This window comes from Anolis carolinensis, chromosome 2 (assembly GCF_035594765.1).
Source record: "Anolis carolinensis isolate JA03-04 chromosome 2, rAnoCar3.1.pri, whole genome shotgun sequence".
Taxonomy (NCBI): domain Eukaryota; kingdom Metazoa; phylum Chordata; class Lepidosauria; order Squamata; family Dactyloidae; genus Anolis; species Anolis carolinensis.
Window position 1 is genome coordinate 253,804,655 of NC_085842.1, and position 13,717 is coordinate 253,818,371.

At 41.4% G+C, this 13,717-nt stretch overlaps 1 protein-coding gene across 3 annotated transcripts in view; it reads right to left on the minus strand.

Annotated features, from left to right (window-relative positions):
• Positions 1–12,429, minus strand: part of LOC100560626 (cryptic protein) — a 37,904-nt gene extending 25,475 nt beyond the window's left edge. Inside the window, exons 1-3 of one of the 3 annotated variants that reach the window (XM_008103197.3) lie at positions 12,300–12,429; positions 4,570–4,626; positions 1,048–1,146 (exon numbers count right to left, since the gene is read on the minus strand). The gene's annotated coding sequence lies outside the window, so the exon portion shown is untranslated. The remainder of the gene's footprint in view (positions 1–1,047; positions 1,147–4,569; positions 4,627–12,299) is intronic. The other 2 variants (XM_062972093.1, XM_003216447.4) reach the window with 2 other exon arrangements.
• Between the last annotated feature and the right edge of the window lie 1,288 nt (positions 12,430–13,717).

Sequence of the window (13,717 nt, forward strand, 5' to 3'; positions counted from 1 at the left end):
GGGGTCACAAGGGAGGTGTCAGAGGGGTCGCCAAAGACCCTCTGGTGCTCTCCAGAGGTATGTGAACTACATTTCCCCTAAACCACTGTCAATTCCTTCCAAATCTTTCCAGTATTATCTGTTGGTCATGGGGGTTCTGTGTGGGAAGTTGGGCCCAATTCTATCATTAGTAGGGTTCAGAATACTCTTTGATTGTAGGTGAACTATAAATCCCAGCAACTACAACTCCTAAATGTCAAGGTCTATTTCCCCCAAACTCCACCAGTGTGCACATTTGGGCATATTGAGTATTTGTGCCAAGTTTGGTCAAGATCATTCATTATTGTTTGAGTCCACAGTGCTCTCTGGATGTAGGTGAACTACAACTTCAAAACTCAAGGTCTTCAACTTCAAAACTCAAGGTCTTCAACTTCAAAACTTTGGTTCAATTCCATCATTGGTGGAGTTTGGAATGCTCTTTGATTGCAGGCGAACTATAAATCCCAGCAACTGCAACTCCAAAATAACAACATCAATCCCCCAACACCCCCCCCCCCCACCACAGTATTTGGGTGTATCGGGTATTTGTGCCAAGTTTGGTCCAGTGAATGAAAATATTAGATATTTACACTATGATTTATAACAGTAGCAAAATTACAGTTATGAAGTAGCAATGAAAATTATTTTATGGTTGAGGGTAACCCCAACATGAGAAACTATATTAAAGGGTTGTGGCATTAGGAAGGTTGCGAACTTAGTCTTTCACTAAGACTAGGGGCATTGGTCTGCCATGAAAGTGAATAACCACAAATAAAGAAATTGCTATGGTTTTTACCTGAGAGAACACCTCTCTAAGAATTTCTAGACCTTCCATCACAACTATATGGTCAAATTCTGTTGGAAGCTATTTATTAAATCACATAGGAGGTTTTCAAGATTGCTAGAGAGAACATTTTAAATCAAACCTGTGAATAATCAAAGCCACAAATGTGGAGGAACAGCTGTAAAGAAAAATCTTCATTCAGATCTGTGTGTGTGCCTTTAAGTCACCTGTCAATTTTCACATACCTTTGCTACAATTCAATCCTCCTTTTTTGTGGGAAGTTTTGAGTATCACAGTAGCAGTGGAAGCAGTTTGGATTTGTTTGCCCAGAAAGCAACAGAAAGCTGTGTTGAGATGATGATGATAATATTTTACATTCTTGCAATTTGTAACTCAAGGTAGCTTACAACAGTTAAAAGAGAAATAGCTAAACCCCCCCCAAATACAAGCATTAAACATATAATTAAACAATCTATAAAATTAAAAGCAGTTAAAATCAGCAGCACTCTTAAAAAAGAGAAATGCATTAAACACGGTACAGCATAATTCTGCAGGACCCAGTCACTTGAGCTGTCAGCCATCAAAAATCTGTTTAATAAGAAAATCTTAATCAACCTATGGAAAGATACTGTGGTAGGGAAGGTGTCAGTGTTGCCTTTCTCCAGAGTCTATGAGAAGATACTGATGCTGGATCTAGGTAAAGGTTTTCCTCTGACATTGTCTAGCTGTGTCCGACTCTAAGGGTTGGTGCTCATCTCCATTTCTAAGATGAAGAGCCGGCATTGTCTATAGATGCCTTCAAGGTCATGTGGCCAGCAAGGCTACATGGAGCGCTGTTACCTTCCCGCTGGAGAAGTACCTATTGATCTACTCACATTTGCATGCTTTTGAACTGCTAGATTGGTAGAAGCTGGACTAACAGTGGGAACTCACCCCTCTCCCTGGATTTGAATCGCTGACCTTTTGGTCAACAAGTTCAGCAGCTCAGTGGTTTAACCGGCTACGCCACCGCAGGCCATATAATCATCTTTCTGAATACAGATTATCTGCTTTGAACTGGGTCATATGAGTCTACACTGCCCAATAATCCAGTTCAAAACAGATAATCTGGATTCAGAAATTGGATTATATGGCAGTATAGATGTGGCCTGAGAAAAACCTCCCCCTTGTTTCCACCAGATACAACTGTGAACCACAGAGAAGGGCCTTACCAGTAGATCTTAAATCATGAGGTTTTAAAGGGAAACTATAGTCTTTCAGAGACAGAAGTCCCATATAGCTCATAACCAGCACTTTGAACTGTGCCAAGACAGGAATTGGCAATCAGTCAGAATTATTGTAACAAGTGTTTTGTGTGCTCCCTGCTGCAGTTGTATTTTTTTTCAAGTTTTTTTTTCTATTGTATGGTGACCCTAAGGCAAATCTACTATGGGATTTTCTGGGGTTTAAAGTATAAGACCTCAAGGTCATCCAGAGGGTTTCCATGGCCAGGTGGGGAATCAAACACTGGTCTTCAGAGTTGTAGTCCAATGCTGAAACTAATAATAATAATAATAATAATAATAATAATAACTTTATTTTTATACCCCGCTACCATCTCCCCGAAGGGACTCGGGGCGGCTCACACGGGGCGAAGCCCGAACATAACAGACATAGTAAAACACATCAGTAAAACAAGTCAATAAAAACATATCAATAACAAATCAATAAAACATGGATTGAATAAAAACATAAAAGCACATAAAAATAACTGGGCCATAAAGTGCATGTATTCAGGAATGAAGTCAAGAGAATGTTATCACAGGTAAGGGACTAAAAATGAGGTAAAACATGGGAACTATTCCAAATGAAGGGATAGAATAAAGTGCAACAGATGTATACCACCAGAACAAGCCTTACAGGGGCGGAAATCAATCACCCAAGGCTTGTTGGAAGAGCTAGGTTTTAAGGTCTTCCTAAAGATTAAAAGGGCGGGGACTTGTCTAATCTCTCTAGGGAGTGAGTTCCAGAGCCGGGGGGCCACCACGGAGAAGGCCCTCTCCCTTGTTCCTACCAACCGTGATTGTGAAGGTGGCGGGAGCGAGAGAAGGGCCTCCCCGATGAACGAAGAGACCGTGTAGGTTCATAGGGGGAAATGCTGTCCTAAAGGTAGGTGAGTTCCAAACTGTTTAGGGCTTTATAGGGGATAACCTGCACATTGAATAGGGCTCGGAAAATGAACGGCAGCCAATGGAGCTCCTTAAACAGGGGGGTTGACCGCGCCCTGTAATTTGCTCCGGTTAATAATCTGGCTGCCGAGCGCTGGACCAGTTGTAGTTTCCGGGCCATCTTCAGGGGTAGCCCCATGTAGAGTAGATTGCAATAATCCAATCTGGAGGTAACTAAGGCATGGACCACTAAGGCATGGACCACCAAGGCCATATCCGACTTCACAAGGTACAGTCGCAGCTGGTGCACAAGTCTTGATAGTGTAAAGGCCCTCCCAGCCACTGCCTACACTTGAGCATCAAGCGTCAGCGCAGAGTCCAGGAGGCCCCCCAATCTGCGGACCTGCGCCTTCAGGGGGAGTGCGACCCCGTCAAGCACAGGTTGCCACCCGATGCCCCGATCAGACATACAATTGACCTGGAGGACCTCTGTATTGTCAGGATTAAGCTTCAGAAACTACTACACTATGCAGGCTCTTGAGCTTCCTGTAGTCTGTCCCAAAGTTAGAAATTTGTTGTCCCATATCCAAAGCTGCCTCTGAAAGTCATTCCTTAAAGCAGTGGTTCTCAACCTGTGGGTCCCCAGGTATTTTGGCCTACAACTCCCAGAAATCCCAGCCAGTTTACCAGCTGTTAGGATTTCTGGGAGTTGAAGGCCAAAACACCTGGGGACTCACAAGTTGAGAACCACTGCCCTAAAGAGACTCATCCAGCTCCTAAGGTACACTCTGTTTAGTACCAAAGACTTAACCCACATTCCAGGGCATAAAATATTTTTTGATGCCTTTTCTGTCTTTAATTCCATAATTAAAGTGTTTCAGAGAACTGGATACAGTCCTCCAGAGAACTTTAATTCCATAATTAAAGTGGTATCAAGCCATTATGGTTAACTAGTGGAAGTTGTTGCTCCTGTGTGCCTTCAACTAATTTTCAACCTGTAGTGCCACTATATCACAGTATTTTTTGGCAAGATTTGTTTACAAGAGGTTTGGCATTGCCTTCTTCTGAGGCTGAGCAAGTGTGACTTGCCCAAGGTCACCCATTGGTTTTCATGGCTGAAGGAGCGTTCACAATGGTCTCTAGAGTTGTAGTCCAATGTTCAGACCATTATGCCATGCTAGTGAATGCACACCAGGACAAAAAGCAGCTACGGCATTTACTAATAGAAGAATCTTCATTTCATTATTGGAATTGTGTTTTTCTTTAAAATAAGCACTTTCATTTACAACTCCCCGTATTTCCCAAAACGTTCCAGAATATTAAGATTGAGTGAAAAATAAACAATGGGGATGAGGTCAATGAGCATTTTGTTCCCTATGGCACTATTCTCACCACTCCAAACTAGCACTTTGTAAAATAATAAGAAAACTTCTAAAACAGTTCAAAACAGTTTGAAACTACCAAGACTGAGGAAAGGGAATGGCTGGGAAAGATTGCCCTTGGCTTTTAACAAATACCAATTGGATTGAAGCTGGCACACATTAAATGCCCCTCATGAGGCTGTATCTGCAGGTTGCCTATTGGGGACATTGCTTTCGCAAAGAAATTACAACTCCCTACCTGAATGCTTGTCTTTTAGTTTTTTAAAGCAAGTCTGCAGTCCTTTTAGTTCTGGATCTATGAATAAAATCAGAGAAGCAATATTTTACTCAATATCTCAGTAGGACACAAACTGCATAGCATGGGAAAAATTACTTTTTTTGAATGACAACTTCCATAATTTCCCGGACAGCATGGTTGCTGGTCATGCTAGCTGGAGAAGGACGTGCAGTTCAAAATATATTGTTTCAAACCTCTGCTTCTTTTAAAGGTTTGTAAAAATTATATTGAATCTTAGTAATACTTCATGTAAGAAAATTATTGATCTATCAAATTATTGATCTAGAAAATAAACTTATTTTTCTGCCTTTTTCTTATTGCATTCACATGAAAATGATTGGATAGATCTACAGTTTTGGAGGATATATATGGCATGATTTGACTTAACAAATAGGATACATGGCATACATGAAATACATTGATGGGTTCTTTGAGACAGCCTATTTCTTTTTTTCATTCAGATTACTTTTTTAAAAGAGGAAATGATAACAGATCTGGAAGGAAGAAATGTAACCCATTGTCATTTATGTGTGCTCTTCTTATAACCTTCATCTGGCCTGATTTGGTAGGAGTAGTCTTAGGCCCCATCTACACTGCATATAAAATCTTGATTATCTTCTTTGAACTGGATTGTATGGTAGTGTAGACTCATATAATCCACTTCAAAGCAAATAATCTGGATTTTATATGCCAGTGTAGTTGGGGCTTTAGTTAATTTTCTGCCATCCCACTTTTAAAAAGTCCCAGTTTCTCTCTCACTTCATTCATGATTTACTTCAATTTATTCAAACAACTGCAAAATAAAATGGGAAAACAATTTGCACACCACTACCTGAGAGAAGCGGGAGCTGTGAAGTACTGGGAGATATTCTTTTTGATACCTTGGCATCAGCAGATAGCATAACAGGGAAAAGCCCTCCTTCTTTTAAAGTGTGTTTTAAAGCATTTTCTTAGGGTGCGTGGCATATCTACATTGTAGAATTAATGTAGTTTGACACCGCTAACAACCATGGCTCAATACTATGGAATCATGGCTCAATACTATGCTATCACAAGGTCTTTAGCTTTCTCTGCTAAAGAGTGCTGAAGGCTCACCAAACTACAAATCCAAGGATTCCATAGCAATGAACTATGGCAGTTAAAGTGATGTCAAAATGTATTAATTCTACAGTGCAGATACATCTGTAGTCATCTGGATAGAAATACTGCCTGAGGTGATTGCAGCCATTGTCCTGCAATTTTGCAAATATCCTCTGTGTACTTTTGTGACCGATTGTAGGAACAACAGAATTATGAGGAATTTGAAATGATGATTCCCATAGCTGCTTCACCAGGAGTTAGTTAAATACTACCCCCACTGCACTTTATACAGAGTTTCCTCACTTTTGGTGGTGATCCAGCTTTTCGGGACATAGTTGATGTTTTGTTGGGAGTGCTTTTATAGTGTGCTCCTGCTTGGTAGGTTTGACTGGATGGCCCTTGTGGTCTCTTCCAACTCTAGAATTCTATGATTCCACATGCTTATATCTTCTATGTTGAGGTTAGTACATGGTACTGATGGGCATCTGGTTCCAGGACCCTTCTCCACCCATGTATCCCAACATCCATGGATGCTCAGGTCCCTTTATATATAATGTCAAAATCTAGGCTTGCTTTAAAAAATATATTTGAGCTGTTAATGGTTGAATATGTGGTTGCAGAATCTGTGGATATGAAGGGCTGACTTTATCACCTTAAAAGATGTTCCTGACAGGGTCATTCTTGGATCTAAATTGGAGACAGACAGACAGACCGATTGATCGGTTGATCTAGGGTGGGTCTACATTGCCCTATATCCCAGGGTCTGACCCTAAAATATCTGCTTATCCCAGATTATCTGACAGTGTAGACTCATATAGTCCAGTTCAAATCAGATAATCTGGGACCAGATCCTGGGATATAGGGCAGTGTAGATCCAGCCTGTCCACCTCATCAGACGGGGTAACTTTCAGTGGCATATGCCGGTTTCTCTATAGTTTTGCAATGGAGACCACCGGCTCCCATCCCACGATGTTAAACTACTTCTGACAGGGCTTTGTCACAAAACTAAAGCAGAACCAGCAAATGCCATCACAGCAGCGATATGGGAGGGATTTTGTGTTACAATAGAGATCAATGAGGTAAAGCCGGGCAGCAGATGCTTCTCCCCATGGGATGAGGTAGGGGGGAAGTCAGGCGATGTGGGTTGACATGTTCACCCCGGCAGGCACTGCTGGATTTGCCCCAATGTGTAGTGATTCCGGCGGCCCATACAATGAGGTCATAAGACATACTAGAACTTTTTTCTAGTCTTTTCTGAGGTTGGTGCTCAGTGACTAAACATGGGCTGGAGCACTGTTTCTTAAACTGTGGGTTTTGACCCCAGATGGGGTCCCCTTAGTTCAGTGTTAGGGTCACAAAAATTGCTGCTTGTTTATTCTAGTGTATTGGCTGTTTAGACATTACACAAGTCTGTTACAACAACATGCCGTGTTTACAGTGGACTCTGCAGGAAATGCTTCAGCTGTATTTCATTGTTGTTTATTCATTCAGTCGTTTCCGACAGACCTCATGGACCAGCCCAAGCCAGAGCTACCAGTTGGCTGTCACCTCCCGCAACTCCTTCATGGTCAAGCCAGTCACTTTAAGTATATCATCCATCCATCTTGCCCTTGGTCGTCCCCTCTTCCTTTTTCCTTCCTTTTCCCCCAGCATCATTTTCTTCTCCACGTTTTCCTGTCTTCTCATTATGTGGCCAAAGTACATCATCTTTGCCTCTAATATCTTTCCCTCCAGTGAGCAGGCGGGCATTATTTCATGGAGTATGGGCTGGTTGGATCTTCTTGCAGTCCAAGGCACTCTCAGAATTTTCCTCAAACACCACAGTTCAAAAGCGTCTATCTTCTTTTGCTCAGCCTTCCTTATGGTCCAGCTCTCGCATCCATAGGTTACCAGCCTGTTTATAAGCCTTGCAAATTCTGATTGAGCATCAGTATATGTTAGGTTTGTATACTTATTTTATATACCTATATACCCAGGATTACATAAAATTTCTTTGGTGGAAAGGGGTTGTCAGCAGAAAACCTTAAGAAGCCCTCGGCTCAAGCATATTAGCAGGCCGACTCTGTGATAGTGCAGGCAGCAAAAAACGCTTCTTTTCAGTCACCATTATATCTTCAAGGAGCCTTCCTGCAAAGCATTTTCAAGTGGTCAAAGTTTATTACATTCTGGCCCTCGAGTAGAAATTGTAGACCACTTGGCAACTTGCTGTGAAGAATTTGTACAGTACTTTGCAGATAAAATCACTCAGATCTGCACTGACTTGGATGTTGCAACTGATACAACAAAGAGCTTCAGCCAGAATGTTAACAGTGTGTGTGTGGTTTGCAGGGACTATATAGCTGTCCTTTTATAACAGCATCACTGACTGCCAATCTGTTTCTGGGCATAATTCAAAGGGCTCCTTATGACCCATAAAGCTTTATATGGTTTAGATTAGACTATCTGTATTTTTCCCATATGAGCCTGGCTGGCTCCAGATGCCCAGAACACATCCCTCTTTTATTCACAGAAGATGGTTTGAGGAAGCACAAGACAGAGCCTTTTGAATAGTTGCTATTAGACTCTAGAACTCCCTTCCTTGGGAGGATAGAATGACCCTTTTCTTGCTTTCCTTCCATTGGCAGGTTTTTAAAGAAAGGTGCAGCATTACTTACATTGAACTGTTTTCAATCTGCTTTTTAACCCTTAACCTATTCTAAACCTTGTAGGTTTTTATCTATATGGGTATAAAATGCCTCACTTAATGAAATAAATAAGTTTCTGAGCATTATTTCTTTAACTCCCTCCCCAGTGACATCAAAACAGACTTTTTACTTTTAAGCTTTAGGAAAAATCTTAAGACCTGGCTATTTAAGCAAGCCTTTGGGGATTAATATGACCCATAACTATGACAGAACTTCTATAAGAATGGTGAAAGCAATTGTTCTGATTTTTATAAAGCTCAGCTGCTGCTACACCTTTGATATGTTTTAATCATCTGAAAGATTATTTATAATCAATATTTATATGTTTTTACAGTTTTATAATGTTGTATTTTATTGATATTGTTATTGTCTGAATCTGGTATTGAATTATTGCCATAGTTGTAAGCCGCCCAGAGTCCCCCTTCAGTAGTAAGAAGTGTGGGGAATAAGAACAGTAAATTAATTAATTAATTAATTAACCCAAAAATTAATGCCAGAGGAAATACCATGGAAAGAACAGAGGTAGGTTTCGGCAGAACAAATAAGATGAGCAGTTCAGCAAACCTTTTAATCCAAACTAACAAAATGTGTATGTGAAATAAAACAACCAAGCCTTGGAGTAGTTAATATAAATATTTGAACCACTTTTATTATAATTTCAATTTTTGGGGGGACATTTTTTAGATCTATGTGAGGAGTAGCTGGTGAGGGAGACGAATAACAGAATCGTAGAGTTGGAAGAGACCTCACGAGCCATCCAGTCCAACCCTGTGCAAGAAGCAGGAAAATCTCATTCAAATTTCATCTGTTCTCCCCCTTTCTCCCTGTTTGCTGCTCATGCTGAGTAAGGGATTTTGGAGGCAGCTGCTGCTTACCTTGCCTGTTGTAGGGAAGCACACATGGCTATAGTACAATTGACTAGAATAGATCCCATTATTTTCTAATTTATGTTTTATTGCATTGTTTGCTATAGAATGACACTGCAGCTAAACATCAAAAATCTGTGGTTCTTTACTGTCTTCCTAATGCCAATACTACTAAAAAGCATCCTGATAGACCAGTGGTTCTCAGCCTGGGGTCCCCAGATGTTTTTGGCCTTCAACTCCCAGAAATCCTAACAGCTGGTAAACTGGCTGGGATTTCTAGGAGTTGTAGGCCAAAAAACATCTGGGGATCCCAGGTTGAGAACCACTGAGATAGACAAAAAAGAGGAAAAGGGGGCTGGATGAGGATAAAACTGAGTTATGCCTGTATTGCACTTGTTTTACACCAGTGATTCCCAAACCTTGGTCCTCTGGTGATTTGGACTCCCAGAATTTTTGACCATTGGACCAGCTGGCTGAGACTTCTGGGAGTTGCTGTTCAAAACATCTGGAGGACCAAAGTTTAGGAACCTCTATTTTACGTGATAAGTCATCTCGTGTCCTAATATTCAAGAAAAGCTGGGGTATAAATACTACTACTATTAATAACTAGAAGAAGGGCAAAACTGGATGTTGTTTACAGAGGGAAGGTGAATAATCAGAATTAGAATCATGATTGATAGCTGTTGTGCATTCAATTTATTATCCTCAGGAACAGGAAAAGTCCCTTTTGCTGTACCACAGGTTACCCAGAGTGGCATGCTGGGAGCTTGACATTTCTGCTAAGTTCTCCATAAGTGTTTGAAGCCCATAATGACACCCAACATTATTTCTGACATGGCGTAGCAATTTTGAGCACTGGACTATGACTCTGGAGACCAGTGATCAAATCCTTGCTTGGCATGGAAACCCATTAAGTGACCATTGGTAAGTCATGTTCTCTCAGCCTCAGAGGAAGATAAAAGTAACCCCCCTCTGAATAAACCTTGTCACTTTTTTTTCATGCCAGGAGGGACTTGAGAAACTGCAAGTCACTTCTGGTGTGAGAGAATTGGTCGTCTGTAGCACGTTGCCCAAGGGACTCCTAGATGTTTTTGATGTTTTAGTATCCTTGTGGGAGGCTTCTCTCAGGTCCCTGCATGAAGCTGGAGCTGACAGAGGGAACTCATCCACACTCTCCCCAGGTTGGATTCAAACCAGCAACCTTCAGGTCAGTAACCCAACTTTCAAGTCAGCAGTCCTGATGGCACAAGGGTTTAACCCATTGTGCCACCGGGGGCTTCTTCCTTATCACAAAACCCCAGTGATGGATTCACCTTAGGGTCACCATATGTCAGAAACAACTTGAAGTCATACAACAGAAACAGCAACAACATTTGCTGAAAACACCTTACAAACTCCCAAAGAGCCTGGATTTTAAACACTGGAGATTGTTCCTTCCCTCTGCTTCATACTCAAGACCGTAAACGCTTGTTCAACAAATACATTAAAAGCAGAAGATTGCTTCCACTAGGAGGCTGGAATTTATATTTGTGTGTCTGCATTCATTTTGCTACTGCTTTGCCAAATAAAATGATGTTGCACTAAATAGCATTTGGGATTCTGCACCTGGCCACTTTTCCTGCTGAGGTCATAGCTTGCATGCCTTTCCCCCTTTCTCCCAGCTTTTATAAATGCTATTAACTTTTAACAAGCCAAACACTCTTCTGGTGCATATAGAAAGCCTGCTTAACCCCACATGGCTGTTTGTAAACCTTTTCCTCCACATTACTAACTGCAGGTACCCGATGATGACCCATAAGCTTTCAGAATCAGACCACATTTCTCCATAGTCCAATTACCAGAACAAAGTGAGGAATTATGTTTCCAGTCTAAATGCTGAGATAGAACAAGAGCAGAAACAGAAAACAAATAATGTGCCCCAGTGAACTGTTCACGTTTGTTGTTATATCTTTGCTGAAATCCCATTCTTAAAGAACCTCATTATAACCATTTTAACTTGCTTCAGAAGTTAAAATACAAAAGCTCAGAAAAACAATAGAAGTTGAAAGTTGTCAGAAGTGAGAAAAGAGGGGAAAGTTTTTTGTCGCATACCATAAGATTTGAAATTGGAATCTGATGTTTCTCTCTCAGCAGGTTTTCAAGACTGAAATGTAATTGCTATTGTTGTGGTAATATTTTCTTTTTAACATGGTAGATTTATTTGTATTTTTACCGGCCATTACTTATAATTAATTGCTTTTTTAGTCATTTTTTTCTGCACATGCAGGAAAGATGTCAGAAATTAAATTAAATGTCTCATTTGTAGAGGTTAGAAGAAAACACAATGAAATGCAGCTTGCATATGTAATACTTAAAAGCACTAAATATGTAATTTATGTAACACAGAATGGTTGTGCATTTTTAGCACATCAAAAATTCAGAATTAGGATGGTAAATGGAAGAGTCTTGTAAATGTCTTCCTAGAACTTCACGAGGCATTTTGCATTGTCTGAAAACTCTATTAGATAGTACTTACTTTTCTTTGAAAATTCAATGTAACTAACACTTCTTGTTTGTTGCTTTTGCCTTCAAGTTGTTTCAGTCTAGTGGTGGCACTATTATAGGACTTTATAGGGGCTGAGAGTGTGTGGCTCATCCAAGGTCACCCAATATGTTTCCATGAATGAGCAGGGAAGCAAACCTTGGCCTCTAGAGTTGTAGTCAAACTACAACAACCCATGTCCTAAAAAGGGCCTTTTCTAGCCTCCATCCATTTGCACGGAAACATTTCACTTCTGTAATTCAAGAGTGGGCAACTTGTGGCTCTCCAGATATTGCAAATTAGGCTATCTTGGCCAGGTTTGATGGAAATGGTGGGCAACTATTGGAGGGCAACAAGTTGCTGTCCTCTGCCTTATATGTTATAACCAGAGTGGCTTTTGCATTGCCAAAAAGAGACCAGAGGATATCTGCAGAAATTTGCAAATGCTAATCTGTAGTGATGCCACATTAGAAATAATATTTAGTTTTGTAAAAAGTGTACTATAGTATACTATATAATGTGGCTAATTTTATTTCTTACCTGCCTCTCCTCATGGCTCGATGATATCTTCACTTATAGGACTATTCTATGTTAGACCTTCAGACTGAGCAAATGTGGAAAACCTCAGACTTTTCAGATCTACTTAATGCAGTGGTTCTCAACCCTTGGGTCCCCAGATGTTTTGGCCTTCAACTCCCAGAAATCCTCACAGCTGATAAACTGTCTGGGATTTCTGGGAGTTGTAGGCCAAAACACCTGGTGATCCACAGACTGAGAACTGCTGACTTAATGTCTCACTGACCAGCCAGAATCAGGTGGAAAAGATTTACAATTAAAGAATTGGGAGTCTGGATACATCATGAGCCTAGTTCCCCCCCCCCAGTGCTAAACACTGTAAGTTATATTCTGTAAAGCCCAGAACATGGTAACTCATGTTGTCACAGACAGAATGCCAGCGAGTAAAACAAAACTCAGTTTATTGAGGTTACAGAACTAAAAACGCCCGTAGGAAACAAAGAACAGGGCAAACACTTGACTTCAGTGTGATAAGTAACAAAAACAGCTCAGTTTGAGCTTAAACGGTTCAAAGGGATAAACCGGGTTAAACAGAAGTATAATCCGGATTAAATCAAAAGTGCTTACTTCAGCCTGGCAAACAATGCAAACAAAAGAGGATCAACAGGAGTCAGAATGTAAACAACAGACTGGTAGCAGATTCCTCTCTGCTACTCAGAAACAGCAGGAGAATAAACCAGGCTTGTTTATTCCTTCCTGCAGCAAACGAAAAGCGTGGTCGTAGTCAGGATTCAGTTTAAGGTTCAGCGGCCAACGATATCCAGGTCCAGGCACAGCAGTCAGAGTAACGGCAGTCAGCATGGTCCCAATCCGGTCCAGAGGTCAATAGCCAAGCGTAGTCGTCTAGAAATCCAAAGGTCTCACCGATAGCCAGCAGAAGGGATAATCCGGAATCGAAGTCAGTCAGTCCAGCGTCAATCCAGTGCGAGTAGATATTGCCCGTCAAAAAGACGACGGAGGTCCAAGGTATCCAGTAACGAATCACACCCGTCTTCAGGAAGTTCCCCAACAAAAGCCCAAGCGTCCGTCCAGATTACCTTGCCCAACGCAATTAGACATTGGTCCCAAACCCCAATTTATCCCAGTTCAAGCTCATCATCGCTGTCAGCTGCCATCCCAATTCCAGGTGCCCCAACATCATCATCCTCATCAGAGCTTAAGCACCTTTGACTACGCCCCACAGCATCCCCAGCTGTGGATCCCGCTCCATCCCTCCAGCCAGTCCATGGGTCTGATCCTGCAACCCGCCAATCACCTCCCATGCTTTCATTGCCTGTTTCCCCAACACCCAAATCCTCCCTCACACGAGTCCATTCCATGTCGTCCTCCTCCGAGCTGGCCATCTCTTCCTCCAAACCCTCAGAAAAACCCTCAAATGAGTC